Below are 20,000 nucleotides of genomic sequence, written 5' to 3'. Positions count from 1 at the left end.
TTGTTCTAGTTCTCCTCTCTTTCCCACCCTCCCTTTTTTCCTTCCTTCCTTCCTTCCTTCCTTCCTTTTTTCCCTTCCTTCCATCCTTTTTTTCCAATTGCCCTCCTCCTTGTCCTAGTTTTCTTCTCCTTCTCTCTCTCCCTTCCTCTCTTCCTTCCTTCCTTCCTTCCTTCCTTCCTTCCTTCCTTCCTCATTTTTTTCCAATTGCCCTTTTCATTTTCCTAGTTCTCATCTCCTCTCCCTCCCTTCTTTTCGTCCTTTCTTCCTTCCTTCCTTCCTTCCTTCCTTCCTTCCTTCCTTCCTTCCTTCCTTCCTTTATTCCCTCCTTCCTTCTTCCCTTTCTTTCTTTCTCATTTTTTTTCCAATTGCCTTCCTTGTTGTCTCCTCTCTTTGAACATGTACCCAAAGGCGCACTGTCGTGTGCTACCTATTCTAAGGGTACTACAATCTATTTCTCTACAATATTTACAAGACTTAAAAATAGATAATATACAAGATGGAGCACTGTTCTTTTCACTTCACTAGCACTATTCACGCACTGCACTACACTGAGTGTCACGTCACAAAGAGTGTCAGAGGAGTTGGCAGTGTCTGTCTCCACTTATGTGCCATCAGTTTGACACTGTGTGTGTTCATCTCCTGGACGTGAGGCACCGCGGCCGTGAACAAGTTCCACATCCTGGAGACGCGTCCTGCGAAGGTGCGTTGATGCTGACACCCGTGGGATCGCGGCACCTCTACGGCGTCACCACCATTGAGCACCGTTCTCGTGCTCCGTGCGGTGACTCTCAGAGGATGACGCAGCCCTGCCAGATGTGGCACTCTTTGCACCTGTGCCTTATGGAACACTACGATCGCCGCCACATCTCTGCGGTGTTCCAGTGAATCAAGAGGACGCTCAGGCTCTGGGTGAGGTGGTATTGCAGCATCTACTAGCCGTATGGCGCGGCGTTGGATGCTGTCCAGTCTCCTTCTGTGTGTGGCGGCACAGGACATCCAGGAGAGCTGCGTACTCAAGGTGGGGCCGCACCTGTGCCTTGTACAGCAGCAGTCTCCCCTTCCTGTCGAGGAAACTGGCGATCCTTCTGAGAGCGGAGATCCTGTGAGAGGCTTTCTTGGCAATGGATTTGACATGGCTGTCAAACCTCAGCCCTCGATCCACCTCCACTCCAAGTATCTTGACGTCATCTTGGGTGGGAGAGCAGCAACGCCAAAGACAACTTTCCTGCCATTGCTGCCATGGCGGCTGGGGACCGAGACAACCATTGCCTGTGTCTTCTCCGGCGCGAATGTCACTTGCCAGCGAGCACCCCACTCCTCTATCACTCGTAGCTGCTGATTGATGGCCTCAGCAGCCCGCCCACTGTCCTGGCGTGGATAGGTATAGGAGAGGGTGCAGTCATCAGCATAGGCCTTGACTCCTGGCAGTAGCTGGAGAAGATCATCCACGTAGATATTCCACAGGAGTGGGCCAAGAATTGAACCCTGTGGCACTGATGCCTCCACAGGCAGGGACTCAGATGTTTGCCCGTTGACAACCACCTTGAGGCTTCTGTCCTGCAGGTAATTTCCCAGGAGTCGTAGCAAGCCACCCTGGATGCCTTTAGCACGAAGCTTTTCCAGTAATCCGTTGTGCCATACTTTATCAAAAGCTCCAGCTATGTCCAAAGCAACCACTATAGTGTCCTTGCCGTCGTCGAGGGCGTCCTGCCACTGCCTGGTGAGAAGCATCATTAGGTCGGAGGTTGACCTTCCAGGTCTGAACCCAAACTGTTGGTCTGAGAGGAGGGCATTGTCCTTGAGATGGCTACACACCACCTCTGCCACGACCCTCTCAAACACTTTACCCACCACTGACAACAGGGATATGGGTCTGTAGTTTTTTGGGTCCGTCCTGGAGCTTTTTGTGTGCAGGAACTACTCGAGCCTCCTTCCACACTGAAGGCCAGACGTTTTCCCGTACACAAGTTGTGAACTTGGGTGAGAGGGGCAGCCAGTTCCTGGGAGCATCGCTTCAGCAGGTGCGGGCTGATGTCATCAGGGCCGGTAGCTTTCTGTGTGTCCAGCCCCGCAATAATCGCTTCACCTGCTGATGCGTCACCTCCACCATGGTGACAGTCTTCTCACATTGCTGGACCAGCTGAGGCGGTGGCTGCTGTGGATTCCCCACCTTCATTTTCCAGCAAACAAGGAAGCCAGCAACTGTGCCCTCTCCTTACTGCTGGTGGCGACAGTACCGTCCTGCTTGCTGAGGGAGGGATGGATTCTTGGTGGCCAGTTCCTGTTTGTCCTTAACAAGGGACCACCAAGTTTTGTTTCCTACGCCAGTGCCACACAGTTTCCGGCGCAGGCTTTCCTCCCACTTTTTTAAGGCCCACTTGCTGGTTACCACCATCCTCCTGCATGCAGCCCTATGCAAGTCCTTGTTGCGCCGAGTCGGGTTCCTCTTGTAGCGGAGCCAGGCAGCATACTTTGCCTCTCTCTCTCTCTCTCTCTCTCTCTCTCTCTCTCTCTCTCTCTCTCTCTCTCTCTCTCTCTCTCTCTCTCTCTCTCTCTCTCTCTCTCTCTCTCTCTCTCTCTCTCTCTCTCTCTCTCTCTCTCTCTCTCTCTCTCTCTCTCTCTCTCTCTCTCTCTCTCTCTCTCTCTCTCTCTCTCTCTCTCTCTCTCTCTCTCTCTCTCTCTCTCTCTCTCTCTCTCTCTCTCTCTCTCTCTCTCTCTCTCTCTCTCTCTCTCTCTCTCTCTCTCTCTCTCTCTCTCTCTCTCTCTCTCTCTCTCTCTCTCTCTCTCTCTCTCTCTCTCTCTCTCTCTCTCTCTCTCTCTCTCTCTCTCTCTCTCTCTCTCTCTCTCTCTCTCTCTCTCTCTCTCTCTCTCTCTCTCTCTCTCTCTCTCTCTCTCTCTCTCTCTCTCTCTCTCTCTCTCTCTCTCTCTCTCTCTCTCTCTCTCTCTCTCTCTCTCTCTCTCTCTCTCTCTCTCTCTCTCTCTCTCTCTCTCTCTCTCTCTCTCTCTCTCTCTCTCTCTCTCTCTCTCTCTCTCTCTCTCTCTCTCTCTCTCTCTCTCTCTCTCTCTCTCTCTCTCTCTCTCTCTCTCTCTCTCTCTCTCTCTCTCTCTCTCTCTCTCTCTCTCTCTCTCTCTCTCTCTCTCTCTCTCTCTCTCTCTCGTAACAAAATGATCTCTCTCTTTTTCCTCTCTCTACCTCATTTTCTCTCAATAATTCACCGATTTTCAGCTGTACCGGTCTAACTTGTGTTCTCTCGCTTCGCTGCCTCGGCTCTCCCTAACATTTTTATCATCTTTCATTGCCACACTACATTACTGCACGTTTTTTTTTTTTTTTTTTAGTTTTTTTTTATATTTATTTCACTATTGCTTTGCGAGATGTGCTTGATTTTTTTTTCTTCTGTTTTTCTATTTTTTTTTTCTTTTTAATTCACGTGTTTTTTTTTTTATTTTCCTTTTCTCACTCTCGCCAGTCTGTGTTTGGTTTTTATCTCCCGTCATTGTTTGGTTGTGTTTGTCTTTCTCTGTGTCTTCCTTTCGTTTTGTCTTTTATATTAATTTGTTTATTTATGTATTTGTTCCTCCTTCTTCTCCTCCTCCTTCTCCTCCTCCTCCTCCTCCTCCTCACTGCTGTCCTAGTTCTCTCACTGCATGGTTGATGGAATAGTTGCAACAAACAATCTCTTGGGGATCAATAGATTTGCTTCCTCTTGTCCTTACTTAGTGTTCCTTTGTTCTCCTTCTCCTCTTTCTCTTCCTCCTCCTTCTTCTCCTCTTCGTTCTTCTCCTTCTCGTCCTCCTTCTTCTTCTGCTTCTCTTCCTTGTCCTTCTCTTTCTCATTCCATTCTCTCTCCTTTTCCTTTTCCTTCTCCTTCTCCTCCTCCTCCTCCTCCTCCTCCTCCTCCTCCTCCTCCTCCTCCTCCTCCTCCTCCTTTTACCCTTTAACTTCTAGATATTTTTTTTTTCATAATCACGTATCGCTTTTTCATAGTCCTCTCTCATTTTTACTGGTCTTGTTGGTTATGTAACCTAGAAAGGATGAAAAACGATCTCTTTCCTTTTCCTTCTTTGTATCCATGGGAGCCTGTTCTTAATGCTTTGAAGGTTACGAGTAAAAGAAATAGGCTGGTGTAGAGGCTGTGTAGTCTAGTAAAGGTGAGAAAGTTAATGTATTTCCCTTTTTTTCCTTTGTTATATCATCTTTTTTCTTAGTGCTCTGTTAGAAAGGATATGGGAAAAAATATAAACTATTGTAATATTAACAAAAGAAGGTCGTAACAGTGAAGGGAGGTCAGTTCGTTGAGAAAGAAGAGAAATATATCCCCTTTTTCCACAAATGCACAAATTTTTTTTTCTTCATGATATCAAGATAGGAAGGTGACGTGTTAAACAGATCAGTGATTGTAAAAAGAGAGAAAAAAACTTATTCTCTTTCAATTGATACGTTCATGCCTTCGTTTTCCTATTGTGCATGATATTAACCCTTCAATACCATGATGCGTTTCCATATTCATTGTGCTTATTATTTGGTGATTTAATACAGCTTCAGAAACTCATGTAGGAGATTAAAATAGTGAAGACTGTGGCCATTAATCTTCTAACCTCCATACGTCCTTCCTAATGCAAATAAAATGGTCTTATAGTACCGAAAACTCAAGGTAAAATCGTGTCCCAGTAGTGAAGGAGTTAAGAAAGGGTATTAACATAAGAAGATCTTTACAGTGAGGGGTTAAAAAAAAATCAGTTAGCTTAAAAATAGAGAAAAATTATTCCCTTTCCATTGATATATTCATCCCCACATTTCAATACACTTCATGATATTAGAAATGGGTATTAACAAAGGAAGGTTTCTACAATGAGGGAATAAACAAATCAGTAAGTCTATAAAGAGAGAGAGAGAGAGAGAGAGAGAGAGAGAGAGAGAGAGAGAGAGAGAGAGAGAGAGAGAGAGAGAGAACTTATTTCCTCTCCTTTAAAAATATCAAAGCCCACATTTTCGTTTTGGTCAGGGTATTAAGAAAGGGTATTAACAAATCAGGGTCTCTGCAATGAGGGAATAAACATATCAGTGGTTCTATAAAGAGAGAAAAAAAACTTATTCTCTCTCCTTTAAAAGTATCAAAGCTCACATTTTCGTTTTGGTCAGGGTATCAAGAAAGGATTTTAACAACAACAAAAAATGTCTTTACAGTGAAGGGTCAAACAGATCAGAGAGCCTTTAAAGAGAGAGAGAGAGAGAAAAAAAAAACTTATTTCCTCTTCATTAGTGTATTCATGCGCACATTCTCGTTTTGCTCACGGTATTAAGAAATGGTAATAACAATAAAAAAAATCTCTTTATAGTGTAGGGTTAAACAGATCCGAGAGTATTTAAAGAGAGATAGAAAAAAAAAAAAGACTTATTGCCTCTCCATTTTCGTTTTGGTCGGTATTAACAAAGGAAGTGGAAGGGATACACACATCATTCCTGCAGCTACGATTTCAGCCCAACACATTCCACACACTATCGGTCAATGCACGGCTACATTCTCTCCCCGATTGAAGTCTGGGTGAAATGCGTTTTGTACATTACTTTTCGTCTCTTTTCATATTGTTGAGGATTGAAACTTAAACCCGTGTTATATATATATTTTTTTCCTTTTTTTCTATTTATTTTTAGTTCAGTTTTTTCCCTATTTTTCTGTTATTTTTTTCCTGTTGGGTTATAAAAATGTAGGTGTGAAATTCCGTTTAAAATGTTGTAGTTACGATGAAATGTGAGCTGCTTTTTGTATTTTTTTTTTTCTGTCAGTGTGAAAAAAGAACATAAAAAAAAAGTTGTGTAATCCCTCTCACCACGCCAGCATCTTGTGTGTGTGTGTGTGTGTGTGTGTGTGTGTGTGTGTGTGTGTGTGTGTGTGTGTGTGTGTTCTCTCTATTTCACTAATTGATGCTGATGTTAATAAGTGTGATAGCAGTGAGGTTATTATTGTTGTTGTATTATTATTATTATTATTATTATTCGAGTTTGTAATATTTATATCATTATCATCTTATTTTCTTGTTCTTATTCTTGTTCTCTTTTTTATTCTTCGTTTTCTTTTTCTTATTCTTTTTCTTGTTTTTTTCTTGTCTTGTCTACTACTACTACTACTACTACTACTACTACTACTACTACTACTACTACTACTACTACTACTACTACTACTACTACTACTACTACTACTACTACTATCATTAATACTCCGGCACCACAAAAACAAGAACAACAACAACTATCATCTTTACTATCTCAACCAAACCACCAGAACCACCACCAACACCACCACTACCACCACCACCACAACCTCGACCTGAGCCATTAGCAGGGGGAATAAAACATAATACTTTTCATTAAGGTGCTCTTCGGCATAATTAGTTGGCTTTGGAGGGAGACAGGTGAGGCCATTAAAGTAATCACACTCTTTAATTTAGGGGTCGTAGGTAAGGAATGATTAACGACCACCTCAGGAAGATGCAGCAGAGTGAGGGAGCATCATTATTTAAGTTTCACCCCTCGTTTGTCTGCTTCATACTCGTGGCTTTCCCCTTGTGTGTGTGTGTGTGTGTGTGTGTGTGTGTGTGTGTGTGTGTGTGTGTGTGTGTGTGTGAGTAAGGGTGGATGAGTGAGCGGGATGTGTGAGTATGTGTTGGTGATGTGGATAGTAGAAGTAGTAGTAGTAGTAGTAGTAGCAGTAGCAGTAGCAGTAGCAGTAGCAGTGCCAGTAGTAGTAGTAGTAGTAGTAGTAACAGTAGTAGTAGTAGTAATAGTAGTAGTAGTAACAGTAGTAGTAGTAATAATAATGGTAGCAGTAATGGTAGAACATAACAACAACAACAACAACAACAACAACAACAACAACAACAAAGAGCAACCAAAAATAAAAACTAAATTTCCTATCTGTAACCACTTCTCCCTTCATTCCTCTGGGTTCGCTCTCCATCGCAGCGCGTCCTCCATCTCAACGCCCACCTCAGCTAAGTTCTTTCCTCGCAAGTTCACGACGAAAAATGTGTCCTAATAACGTGGTGTTGAGATAATGCATTAGTTCATTTACTTTACGCTTGCTTTTAATCTCTCTCTCTCTCTCTCTCTCTCTCTCTCTCTCTCTCTCTCTCTCTCTCTCTCTCTCTCTCTCTCTCTCTCTCTCTCTCTCTCTCTCTCTCTCTCTCTCTCTCTCTCTCTCTCTCTCTCTCTCTCTCTCTCTCTCTCTCTCTCTCTCTCTCTCTCTCTCTCTCTCTCTCTCTCTCTCTCTCTCTCTCTCTCTCTCTCTCTCTCTCTCTCTCTCTCTCTCTCTCTCTCTCTCTCTCTCTCTCTCTCTCTCTCTCTCTCTCTCTCTCTCTCTCTCTCTCTCTCTCTCTCTCTCTCTCTCTCTCTCTCTCTCTCTCTCTCTCTCTCTCTCTCTCTCTCTCTCTCTCTCTCTCTCTCTCTCTCTCTCTCTCTCTCTCTCTCTCTCTCTCTCTCTCTCTCTCTCTCTCTCTCTCTCTCTCTCTCTCTCTCTCTCTCTCTCTCTCTGGTAATCGCAATAACCTTCTATTTGCACAAACTCAGAAAAAAAGTCAACAGCACAGGAGACTCACAAAGAAGGCATTGCAAAACGCACAATACAACTTTTTTTTTCTCTCTTCTCTCTCGTTTGAATGTGTAAACTGTTTCATCCATTGCCAACCAGCGAGCGCCGCCCACCCACACCTCTCCTAATGACACTGTAAACCATTGTGCGTCTCAAATCCTTAAACCTAAAGCCGATATATTGCTGCCTCTGTCTCTTTTTTTCTCCCTTCCCCCCTTTTTTTGTTCAACTAACGTGTTTCTCATTTGTATCCAATTAAGAGTTTCTTCTACTAAGTTTTCCTCTGGTGGTCTTTCTAAACAAAGACGGTACTTCGTGTCTTCAAAAGAAGGAGGATTTGTGATGGTAGTAGTAGTAGTAGTAGTAGTAGTAGTAGTAGTAGTAGTAGTAGTAGTAGTAGTAGTAGTAGTTAGTAGTAATAATAATACAATAAACTAGCATTCAAGGAAGAAAAGAGGTAATGGAAGATTATTGAAAATTATGATTATGACGATAAAAAAATGAAAAAGAGCATTAACGTAGTAGTAGTGGTAATAGTAGTAGTAGTAGTAGTAGTAGTAGTAGTAGTAGTAGTAGTAGTAGAAGAAGAAACAGTAACAGTAGTATTAGTAGTAGTAGCAGATAAAGTGATAATAGTTACGGTCGTTGGAAAGTTGGGAAGTTAGCAGCTCCACTTTCGAGGTAACACACAGCAGACGCCTTTGAGCAACGGGACTAACTCGGCTCACTAAGCTACAACAAATACAATAAACTTAACGTATATACTATAAAGCGTACACCCGCCAGCCTCCAGCAGGTTACATTCCACTACACACTGTCTCCTGTCACACACACACACACACACACACACACACACACACACACACACACACACACACACACACACACACACACACACACACACACACACACACACACACACACACACACACACATCTTAGGACTCGTTTATATATGACCTCCTATACACACTTACTTACACAACACAAAATTGATAAAAAAAAATAATAATACACCAAAAATGCCATACGAGGAAAAGAAATAAGATAAGATGGATATTCTGAACTGCGAGTGATTATGTGAAAAAAAGGACGAAAAAAAAAAAAATTATACTATTACTGTTACATGTAAAAAGGATTAAACTTGGGCTTAGTATAGGATTAGCTTATATTTTGTTCTCGTGCATAATTTTTCCCCGCTTGGCCTCTGGATGCCTTTCTTTTATTTATTTTATCTTTAATATAGGAAGGATCTCTGGTAGTAATGAGTCTTGAAACGTGTGTGTGTGTGTGTGTGTGTGTGTGTGTGTGTGTGTGTGTGTGTGTGTGTGTGTGTGTGTGTGTGTGTGTGTGTGTGTGTGTGTGTGAAGTAATGTGATTGTGTGTAGTGGTGATTAACATGCTTTTCTCTTCCTACAGGTGAGTCCAGGTGTGGGAGGCAAAGGTAATGTGTGTTATGAGAGAGAGAGAGAGAGAGAGAGAGAGAGAGAGAGAACTAGTGCATAAGTCTAAAATCAAAAATTTTCCCAGTTGAAAGAATGAAGGAAAAAAATATACTAGTAGCACATCTCTCTCTCTCTCTCTCTCTCTCTCTCTCTCTCTCTCTCTCTCTCTCTCTCTCTCTCTCTCTCTCTCTCTCTCTCTCTCTCTCTCTCTCTCTCTCTCTCTCTCTCTCTCTCTCTCTCTCTCTCTCTCTCTCTCTCTCTCTCTCTCTCTCTGTCTATGTATCTATCTTCTAACTTAACTATTTCATATCATAACTTCTTTTCACCTACACGTCAATAAACTATATACTATTCTCTTCTTTATGTGTATGCAATTGTCTGATTTCTTAGTATCATGATTTGTTATTTTCCGCTGGTTATATATTTTCAAGAAAGATTTTGTTTATTAACGAGTTTGTTTATATTTTTAGTATATTTTTACATACCTATAGTAGAGGTGAACATCATGCAGCGTGCAGCGTAATAGTAGAACGTGTTTTCGATCCAGCGACCTCAGAAGTACGTACGGTTTTACACTGAGCTACTCTGTCCTGGAAACCTATACATGCACATACATATACCGTAATATATAAAAGATAAAACTCTGAATCTTGATATTTCTTCCCATATTGAGAAAAAATGGCCGTATGTTTTAGTATTTTTATAGTTTTTTTTGTGAAGGCTAGGAACTATGGATGGGAGTCATTGGCTTTATTGAGACAGATGGAAAGATACTGGACGACAGGCAGCATCAAATTGGATGATGATTGTTCGACTGACTGACTGACTGATTGAGTGACTGGCTAAAGGAAGTGAAAAGAGACGCAGATGATGAGTAACACAAGGCATCGCAGCAACAGAGGTCATACGGTGCAGTTCAAATGATAAGATAGAGCAAGAGTAATTGACAATATTAATGAAAGTAAAGAGGAAAGCGACTTAGCACAGATATAAGAAGGCGTTTAATCTCCAGAGGACTTTGACAGAAAGGAACGTAAACTTAATGTCCGGAAAAGTGGCTGAGGGGCTGATTACGTCCATCGCAAGATCAGGAGAGCAGTGAGCAATCGTAATGAGGTTTGCCTAATCTGATTAAGGAGACAAATAAACATTCTCGAGAATAGAAAATAAAGAGAGGCGATTAAAACGATTCCGAAGCGGGGAGAGCGCTGCCTTATGATGAGGGATTACAAAGGCTTAGCTTGCTTGCACTGAGGGAAGGAAGAGGAAGAAATTTTAGTGTAAACTCTTTTTTCTCTCTGCTAAGTTAATGAAGAGACTTGAACGTGTGGACAGAGGATCTCGAGCCAAGGGATGAAGCAAGAATAATAGAGCATGAATATAAATGAAGTGAGGTTAAATGTTTAATGCATAGATGTAAGGAAAATTCTTCTCCTTTTAACCCAGGTATATGAGGTCAAACGAGCCTCATTTTATGCCTCGTAACTTAAAATAGGCAAGAGAGAACGTAAAGCCTTGGAGCAGAGTATTAAGGGTTATACAGACAATTCACGAGATTTCTTTTGTTGTATTTTGCTGTTGATATTTTGTATTAGGATGTTTGGAATTGCTAAGGGGAAAAGATGTTGGCGAGATGGTAATGTAGTAGTAGTAGTAGTAGTAGTAGTAGTAGTAGTAGTAGTAGTAGTAGTAGGAGGAGTAGTAGTAGTAAGTGTAGAGACAGATTGGAGAATCCGGAATTAACGAGTCAATTGTAAACACACACACACACACACACACACACACACACACACACACACACACACACACACACACACACACACACACACACACACACACACACACACACACACACACACACACACACACACACACACACACACACACACACACACACACGAACACATGGACACACACACAAACAAACATCAGATCAGAGTAAGTTTAACACCACGAGTAGATTTATAACACACAATTTACACACAAAGACTCGTCCGAAACACAACACAAATTAAACTACAAATCAACATCGATCCTCTCTCTCTCTCTCTCTCTCTCTCTCTCTCTCTCTCTCTCTCTCTCTCTCTCTCTCTCTCAATCTGGCAATAATGTACAAAATCACAAACTATTACACTGACACTGACGGAACACAAGTATTTACATAACGCAAGCTCAGTGTGAACCGTGGTGGATGCTCGTAAAATAATACACACACACACACACACACACACACACACACACACACACACACACACACACACACACACACACACACACACACACACACACACACACACACACACACACACACACACACACACACACACACACACACACACACACACACACACATCACGTCCAACTCTCGTGGAAAACATTAATTCTTTCAACCGTGTACGAGACTGAAAGCCAGCTGTCCCCTCAATGCCCCTGACAAACAAACAAACACACACACACACACACACACACACACACACACACACACACACACACACACACACACACACACACACACACACACACACACACACACACACACACACACACACACACACACTTCAGAACTCTCCATGTACGCTTCCAGCAAGACAGACTTTACTCTTTACTTGCGACTAACTTATGATACAATAGCACGTCTCATCTTGCATCCTGACAGACACTTACGAATAATTAAAGCTTCCTTCATTATCCTCCCAAAGTAAGAGATCGAGCAGCGGTGTTAATGGAATGTAAATATTAAAAGTTTTTGTTTGTGTTGTTTTTGCCTCTGGTAAGTACACAAGCGTAGAAAAATAATAGTTTCAGTGAGGCATGCTGCTCGCGGTTTTATGTATGTTTGGTGGTATGTGATCATGTTTTGTGCCCTGGAAAGTTTTAGTTAGTTAATCAATGAATGAATTGGTTGAATCGTTTGTTTTTCTTTCTTTATTTCTTATTTGGAATCTCATTGGTATGTGGTTTGCATCATAAGTTCTAGTCATCGAATAAATAGTGTATACTGTCGTTTATTTTGAACATATTAAAAGGTACTGTGTTGAAATGTTGTCCTCATACAAGCTTCGCATAGTAGATAGCTTCACAAGTTGAGTGCAATTTTTCACTCAGTTTCTCTCTAAACCTCGTATCTTTGTGAACGTCGTGCGACGCTACGCCAATGTCCCGCGTCGCGCTGCTGAAAGATTCATGACTGCTTGATGCGCCTGGAAATCCAGTTATCTCAGAAAATTGCTATATGCGATGTTATTGCCTTGGAAAAATGATGATGTGCGTGTGTGAGGGGTGGCTAAGAACTTTTACTTATTTTCACGACGAATTTGTGGGCAACTGTTACATATACATACATATACTTACATACCTTTTTGCTAGACCTCGAATGAATCACTTAACCTCTTCAGTACGATGACGCGTTTTCATAATTTTTTCTGGTTATTACTTGATTTTATACAGCTTCAGAAATTTATGTCGAGAATCAAAATAGTGAAGACTTTGGACATTAATCTTTTGACCTCTATAGACCCTTCTTAATGTCAATAAAATCGTCTAATCACACTCAGAACTCGAGGTAAAAATGTGTTCCAGTACTGAAGGGGTTAACATAAGCAAAACAATGCAAGATCTCCGTAGTGCAAGGTGATCAACAACTCCCTGTGTGTTTGAAATCCGTGCAAATACTATTCAATGATTGACGACAGATATTCACTGGAAACAGTTATGAAAGATTCGAGAGTGACATGCATGCCTTGAAGTGGTCGTCTATGCTATGAGAGGTGAAGGCGTTGACAGATGCCACTTTCGTCATTTTTCCAGCAAGTCCATCGCCGTTCACAGACAGTTTTGCATCTTATTGGATCTCAGCTCAAGATATCCTTTAAAGTCAGGTCAGGCCCAGTCAAAGGCTACGTTGAGAGGAAACCTTGATTGACTCTCTGGATGAAGGATGAAAGTGTCGTTCTGCTCTTAGCCACTCGTGCACTTCGTATATATTTCCCTGTGTCAGTTACCAGAGACCTTGAAAACTTTAACACCGCTGACATCAACACAACTCCCCTGGAATTGGAATGGTTGTGAAGCTAATGCCATCAAGTGTCTGGTAACTGCGAGACTTCTGAGGCTGTTGTCTCATCCGATCAAATTCTGGAAATAAATAGATAAAAATTGTAGGCTAAGTTTATTGTGTCTGGTTCATTAATATTTGTGCCTCAGACTGTTTGTGTCCGCGCCACTCACTGACACGGCTCATCTCAGCTTGGAAGGTGAAATATTAAAGATGCCGCTTCACTTACTCGTTCATGTGTTGCTATTACTATTATTATTATTATTTTTATTATTATTACTATTATTGTTATTATTGTTATTATTATTATTATTATTATTATTATTATTATTATTATTATTATTATTATTATTATTATTATTGTTATCATTATTATTATCATTATCATTATTAGTGTAAAAGGGCAAAAAACATGAAAAGGCTTATAAACCAGAGATAAAAACACTATTGGAGTTTCTCTACATATACACGTGGACATTACCGAGGGTGTCATCCCGTCCAGCTGTACTTGATTAGCATATGTATGTTTAATCATTCCTAATGGTAATGCTGTACTAAATTCCTCATTTTTAAAAGGAAAAGTAATTATTAGAATCTGGTGATCATCGACAAATGAGTGATAGGTACACACACACACACACACACACACACACACACACACACACACACACACACACACACACACACACACACACACACACACACACAGAACCTTCTTCTTTAAAGGTCTGCGTGGCAGTGACAACTTTATAATTATTTTCTATAGTACTGAACAATGAATAGAAGAACATTTGTTTTTATCTATATGTTTAAATAAATGAGAAAAAAAATATTACTCTTTACTACTATCTAAATGCACAGAACTATCCCAGAGACAGAACTATCCAATAAAGCAAGAGAATATAGGGAACACTTATGCTTACTCTTATGTCTTAATCACAAAACAAAGAAGAATATTGGGTTTTTGTACAAGTGGTTCCATGTGCGTGGGTAGCATAAGTGAGCAGTAAGCGGCGGAGTTAGACGCCTGTTTGCCTGCTGATGTCCCTCCTAATTAGGGGCTCGGAGGTCAGTTTGTCAGTGTTTGAGGTGGTTTACTGCGTCACGAAGGGCGGCGCTCGGCAGACCGTGTTATAACGTGTTCCAGTGCACCGCCTCTTGTTGCTGGCACGAGTATAATGCATTGGAGGCTACCTCTTTCTTACTTTTGCTGTGATTGGGTGTTTTATTCATTGTTTTATTTATTACTATTTTAATAAAAGTTAATACTGTCATTATTGTTATTATTATTATTATTATTATTATTATTATTATTATTATTATTATTATTATTATTATTATTATTATTATTATTATTATTATTATTATTATTATTATCATTATTATTGCTGTTGTTGTTGTTGTTGTTGTTGTTATTTCTTCTTCTTCTTGTTATTATTATATCATCATCATTATTATTATTATTATTATTATTATTATTATTATTATTATTATTATTACTATTATTATTATTCCTATTACTATCATTACCATTATTGCTATTATCATTATCATTATTGTTGTGTGTGTGTGTGTGTGTGTGTGTGTGTGTGTGTGTGTGTGTGTGTGTGTGTGTGTGTGTAATTGTGTTGAAAGCATTTGTACAGTTATTCTAAATGTGAGATTTTGTATTTACCTTAATGAAATATGTAAGAAGTTGTGCAGAATGCGTGAATATATAATTGTTTTTAAATGTGTCGCCATGTCTATGTATTAAGTGCAATTGTTTTAAATCCTTGCGTATTTGTTAGGTAATGACATTGGCTGCCTGATTACATGATTGTTTTAAAATGTGCTGATGTATGTTTGTGTTGTGATTAAGGTATGTAATTGTATTGAATGTGTGGTCATGTGACGCATCAGTTTCCCTCACCAAGCGTTAGCGCGTTGAGGTATCGTTGCTGTCTCGCTCATATTCAGTCTTTCACACAAGTGGCTTAAGTTCTGTGTGTCGTTCTGGTTCTGTCGGTGGTTTTGGGTCAGGGAATCCTTGCATCTACCTCCACCTGCTGTCTGTTTATTTCTTTATCACGGTCTCTTTCTCTCTCTCTCTCTCTCCTCTTCTTCTTTTTTTTTATATCATGTGGGCTTTTCACGGGAATTTATGGGCTAAAGGGGATACTTTTTGGGGTACCTCCTATCTCAAAGCCCACCCGCTAGGAAACCGTTGCCCCGAGTGAGGAAACCCAACCTCGAATCCTGTCCACTGGGACCGTGGACAGGATTCGAACCCGTGCGCTTTGAGACCCCTCGGACCCCAAAAAGCGCATGATTCCACTGTACCACGGCAGCCTCTTTCTTCAAATAACATATCACATACTCTCTTTCCAAGTCAGAATTCATCCCTCCAGAGCTGCCGACAGGAAGCACGTACACACCGTTGCTCCAGGCGTGCATTATGAAACAGGTCAAATGTGTGATGAAAGTATTGAATTTTTTATTCCTTAGTATAAAAGTCAATGATATTCTAGCAATATTTATGAAGTGTTCTACTGTAGACAACATCAGACCTCGGCAGCAAACATACGCGCACATTCCAGGCTCTGATGCATGGAGTCGTGATATGGGTATTAATCAGATTAGGTCGTTCATCATGTCACCAGCAGTCGGTTACACCAAGACCGTGAGTTACTGGAAGTGTGTTTAGTACGTACAAGATTATTACCGATGCAGTCACAACACCTGGTACATCGAGCACGATGTCACACCTTAGCGACACAGTAAATCGAAGCTCCCAGTAATTCATGTATTTGCCTCGCACCTCACGACACTTCAATGGCGCTTTAAGACCACGATGTTGCTGTACTTATGCTTAACCCCTTCAGTACCATGACGCGTTTTTATATTCATGCTGGTTACTGTTTGGTGATTTTATACAGCTTCAGAAACATATGTTGGTATTAGAATGGTAAAGACTTTAGCCCATTAATCTTTTGACCTCCATAGAACCTTCTTAATGCAAATAAAATCATCTGATCATACACCAAAATCAAGATGAAAATGTGTCGCTGTTTTGAAAGGGCTAATGAGTCAACTCCGAAGCTCATTGTCTGTTCCTCTACCTATTTTCTTTTTATTTCATTCATTTTTCATACAATATAGAAACCCTGCTGAAATATAGAGAAGAGAAGAGGAAGGAAAGAAAAGACGCAATATTCCTCTCCTTAAGATGATTAGCGAGTGAGGGGCAGTGGTCATCACAAGTTAACTATGGCACATAACTGCAGTAATTGTGAATGCGTGCTGGACATAAAGCCGGCTCTTCTCGCCCAATTTAGAGACCGCCGCCTCGTGTCCTTCACTTACTCGCCCCTCACTGCTTCATTGCCGCTTACAAGGCTCAGAAACGTGAGACGAGTGAAACAAGGAGACACCTCGCCCCCAATCCTCCCAAGACTCCTGCATCTCACCCTTCTTGCCCACGCTCACTCCCTCCATCTATACATTCCATACACTCCATAGCATCCTTTCATCCATGTCTCTTCTTCTTCCACACACACACACACACACACACACACACACACACACACACACACACACACACACACACACACACACACACACACACACACACACACACACACACACACACACACACACACACACATAGATAGATAGATAGATAGATAGATAGATTTTATTGACCACAACAACATACATTAACTTAAGATTACAATAATTTTGGGTCCATCCTAGATCATAATCATGAATTACCTAAATCACAAAAGGTTAAACTTTGTTGCCAAAGAAAAATATGTATTACAGTGAAGTAATATATAACCAGAAAAAAAATATAAAACACATTATTAAATATATAAAGAAAAAGAAAACAAAATATATGGTCTGTCATGTGTAAAGGATAGATTGAGACTATGGCTAATTCTGAGAATACAAATTAATAACTGAATTTATAATGGAGCATACAGTTATGTTATCAAATGTGCCGCAGAATAAATCATAAATTCCGGTTAAGCTGTATGCGTCACGGATATGCTGTGAAAAGGGACACTTTTATGACATGATCTTCTGTCTGTACCATTCCGCAGGGGCATAACCGCTCCTCCAGTGGCAGACGGCCACGTTCCGTCTATTCCACCTGCCCACCTCTACAGCTAGCCAGTGGGCTGACAGGCGAAAGCGGCTAAATGACATCCTAAGGTCTTCTCTAACTCCATGCCTACATCGTGTACTGACAAATCAGGATTTATTTCCATATCAGTTATTTTTCTTGACGAGTATGAAAAAGAAATATTCTGCTTTAAGGACTCCATACCTCCGGCAATATCATCTTTGTGATGGAATAGTAAGTCCAATAGAAATGTTTTTGTAGTGTACCTTTCATTAAGAGTCACATTGATTGCAAGAATTAAAGGATCATCGGTCATATTTGCACGTTCTTGCCAGATCATCTGGAAAAACCTTCTCTGCTTACTTGGAAAAGGTTCCTTCAGTGATGGATACCCCAACTCAACATAACACATTTCGTTACAAGTTGTTCCTCTCACACCCAGCAATTGCTTCAGAAAAAGTGAGGGCACCGAGCGAGCGGGTGTGCAGTGAGGTGTAGCGGCGGCGGCGGTGGGTGGCGGCGGGCGATGGCTCTGGTGTGGAGGGTGAGGGTGGTGGCTGGGGTGGTGACGCCGCCTGTGATCTTTGTTCTTGGTGGGGGTCACTTACTGAAGCCAGTGACAAAGACCGCTTTCACCAAACAATTGATAAAATCATGCGCTGCGAACAGGATTCGAACCTGTGCGGGCAGAGCCCAATGGATTTCAAGTCCATCTCCTTAACCACTCGGACACCGCAGCTGGACACACACACACACATACTCTCTCTCTCTCTCTCTCTCTCTCTCTCTCTCTCTCTCTCTCTCTCTCTCTCTCTCTCTCTCTCTCTCTCTCTCTCTCTCTCTCTCTCTCTCTCTCTCTCTCTCTCTCTCTCTCTCTCTCTCTCTCTCTCTCTCTCTCTCTCTCTCTCTCTCTCTCTCTCTCTCTCTCTCTCTCTCTCTCTCTCTCTCTCTCTCTCTCTCTCTCTCTCTCTCTCTCTCTCTCTCTCTCTCTCTCTCTCTCTCTCTCTCTCTCTCACCAATTACCACTACTTTTTCCATCTTCCCACCTTCACTTTGCTCGCTCCACACTCCACCACACTCCTTCCCTCCTTCTCTCCTTTCTCTCCTTGATTGCACCATAATACCCTTCCTCCTTCTCTGCACTCACATTCTCTCCCTCCGTCTCTCCCTCCCTCAATCATTTCTAAACACCCTCTCGTCCTCTATCTACCAAATTCACTCTACCATCGCCCTACCTGACCACTCCCTTCCACCTTTCCACTGCCCTTCGTCCACACATTCCACCACCTCAGCTTTCCATCTTCCTCTCTCTCTTCCTACCTGTCTCCTTTCCTCACGTCAGCTGTCCCCGTTAAGCAGTTTCCAGGGAAGCTAGAGAGAGTCCTCAACTTCCTTCTCTGTTTCACTGAATATTAGGTACAGTTAAAAACAAAGTAGAGATTGTTTCCTTACGTGTATCGTTCTTATTTATTTACTTTCTTTGGGGAATTTGAAGAGAAGTATAGACCTGGCCACTGCAATATTCTTAAAAGATGGTGCTATCCAAATTCGTGAAAGGGAAAAGGGAAAGAGGTACAAATAGACGAAGAAAACAAAGAAAGGTCATCTGTTCCAGGGTTTATTCGTGATAGAAGCTGTAAAGGAGTGAAAATACTGGTTAAATAGTACTGTAGGTCAGGCATGCAGGCAGTCCGGGTGTGCAAATGAGGAGGAAAAGTGGGTAATAGGGAGGGAAGGTGTATGGATAGCAGGGGAGAGCAGTATTGACTCACACATTTCCAGCAGGGTGAGGAGGACACGTGTGAGGGAGGAAAGTGAATGGGGTGGTGTTATATAATGGGTAACTTTTGAGAAATATACGTAGAATCATGTTTTGCGTTATGAAATGGGTAAAGTAGGGTCAGATTAGCGTGTGTGTGTGTGTGTGTGTGTGTGTGTGTGTGTGTGTGTGTGTGTGTGGTTCCCTCAGGCTACTTCCCTTCTGAGATGTAATTGTTCCCTGTCGGCGGCAGTACATCCACCAGTTTTCAGAACACCACGAGTTTCCTCCAGTCGAGATCAAGACGCTGTTAATATTTGAAGTAAAATCAGGCGGTGTGTGTAGAAATATAAACCCTGCAATTTTCATCCTTCCACGAGGCAGCCTTTGAAGAGAATATATTTTGACGTCTATTTCCATGATTGTACCTCTTTCTTACCTTTCAACAAAAAAAATGTGACAATAATAGCCTGCCAGACACGAAAAAAGCACGTTGAGAGACAGGATTAGCGTAACAATTGTGGTCCCACGGTGCCTGGAGACCCATTGTTGTAGTTATGGTCTGAAAACGGGACTCCCACGTTCTATTTTCACAATGCAGATTTAAGAGTGGGTGGGAAGGGCGGGGCATCTGGATCAGAATACAGTAGATCTGGATGATAGTATAATCTGGATTGAGGTCACGTGTACAAATAGAAGAGGGTTGAAAATGTTCCGAATCTAAAGAACGCTGAAATGATACTAAAGGAAAAATAGGACTGTGTTTATCATGGTTTTCCTCATTTGCCTGTAATTTGTAGGTCATCGCTGGTAGTATAGTAAAAGTATTGGCAGTGTTCTTCCGCTCAAACTATTGTAGAAGGTAGGTGTTGATGAATGTAGTAATGAGGTCTGTCTGTATGTCTCTCTCTTTATGCCTCTTTTCTCTCTCTCTCTCTCTCTCTCTCTCTCTCTCTCTCTCTCTCTCTCTCTCTCTCTCTCTCTCTCTCTCTCTCTCTCTCTCTCTCTCTCTCTCTCTCTCTCTCTCTCTCTCTCTCTCTCTCTCT

General features: G+C 41.6%; 1 protein-coding gene and 1 non-coding gene across 3 annotated transcripts in view; both read right to left on the bottom strand.

Moving 5' to 3' along the window:
- The window catches only part of LOC123520665 (nephrin-like), a 351,273-nt gene that overhangs the window by 200,963 nt on the left and 130,310 nt on the right, over nt 1-20,000 (bottom strand). The window lies entirely within an intron of this gene.
- Trnas-uga lies at nt 17,853-17,934 on the bottom strand. Its single transcript has one exon. It is a non-coding gene; the product is annotated as a tRNA-Ser (tRNA).

This window comes from Portunus trituberculatus, chromosome 47, assembly GCF_017591435.1.
Source record: "Portunus trituberculatus isolate SZX2019 chromosome 47, ASM1759143v1, whole genome shotgun sequence".
NCBI lineage: Eukaryota > Metazoa > Arthropoda > Malacostraca > Decapoda > Portunidae > Portunus > Portunus trituberculatus.
The sequence above is the reverse complement of the archived record's forward strand: the minus strand, read 5'-3'. Positions and strand labels throughout refer to the sequence as shown.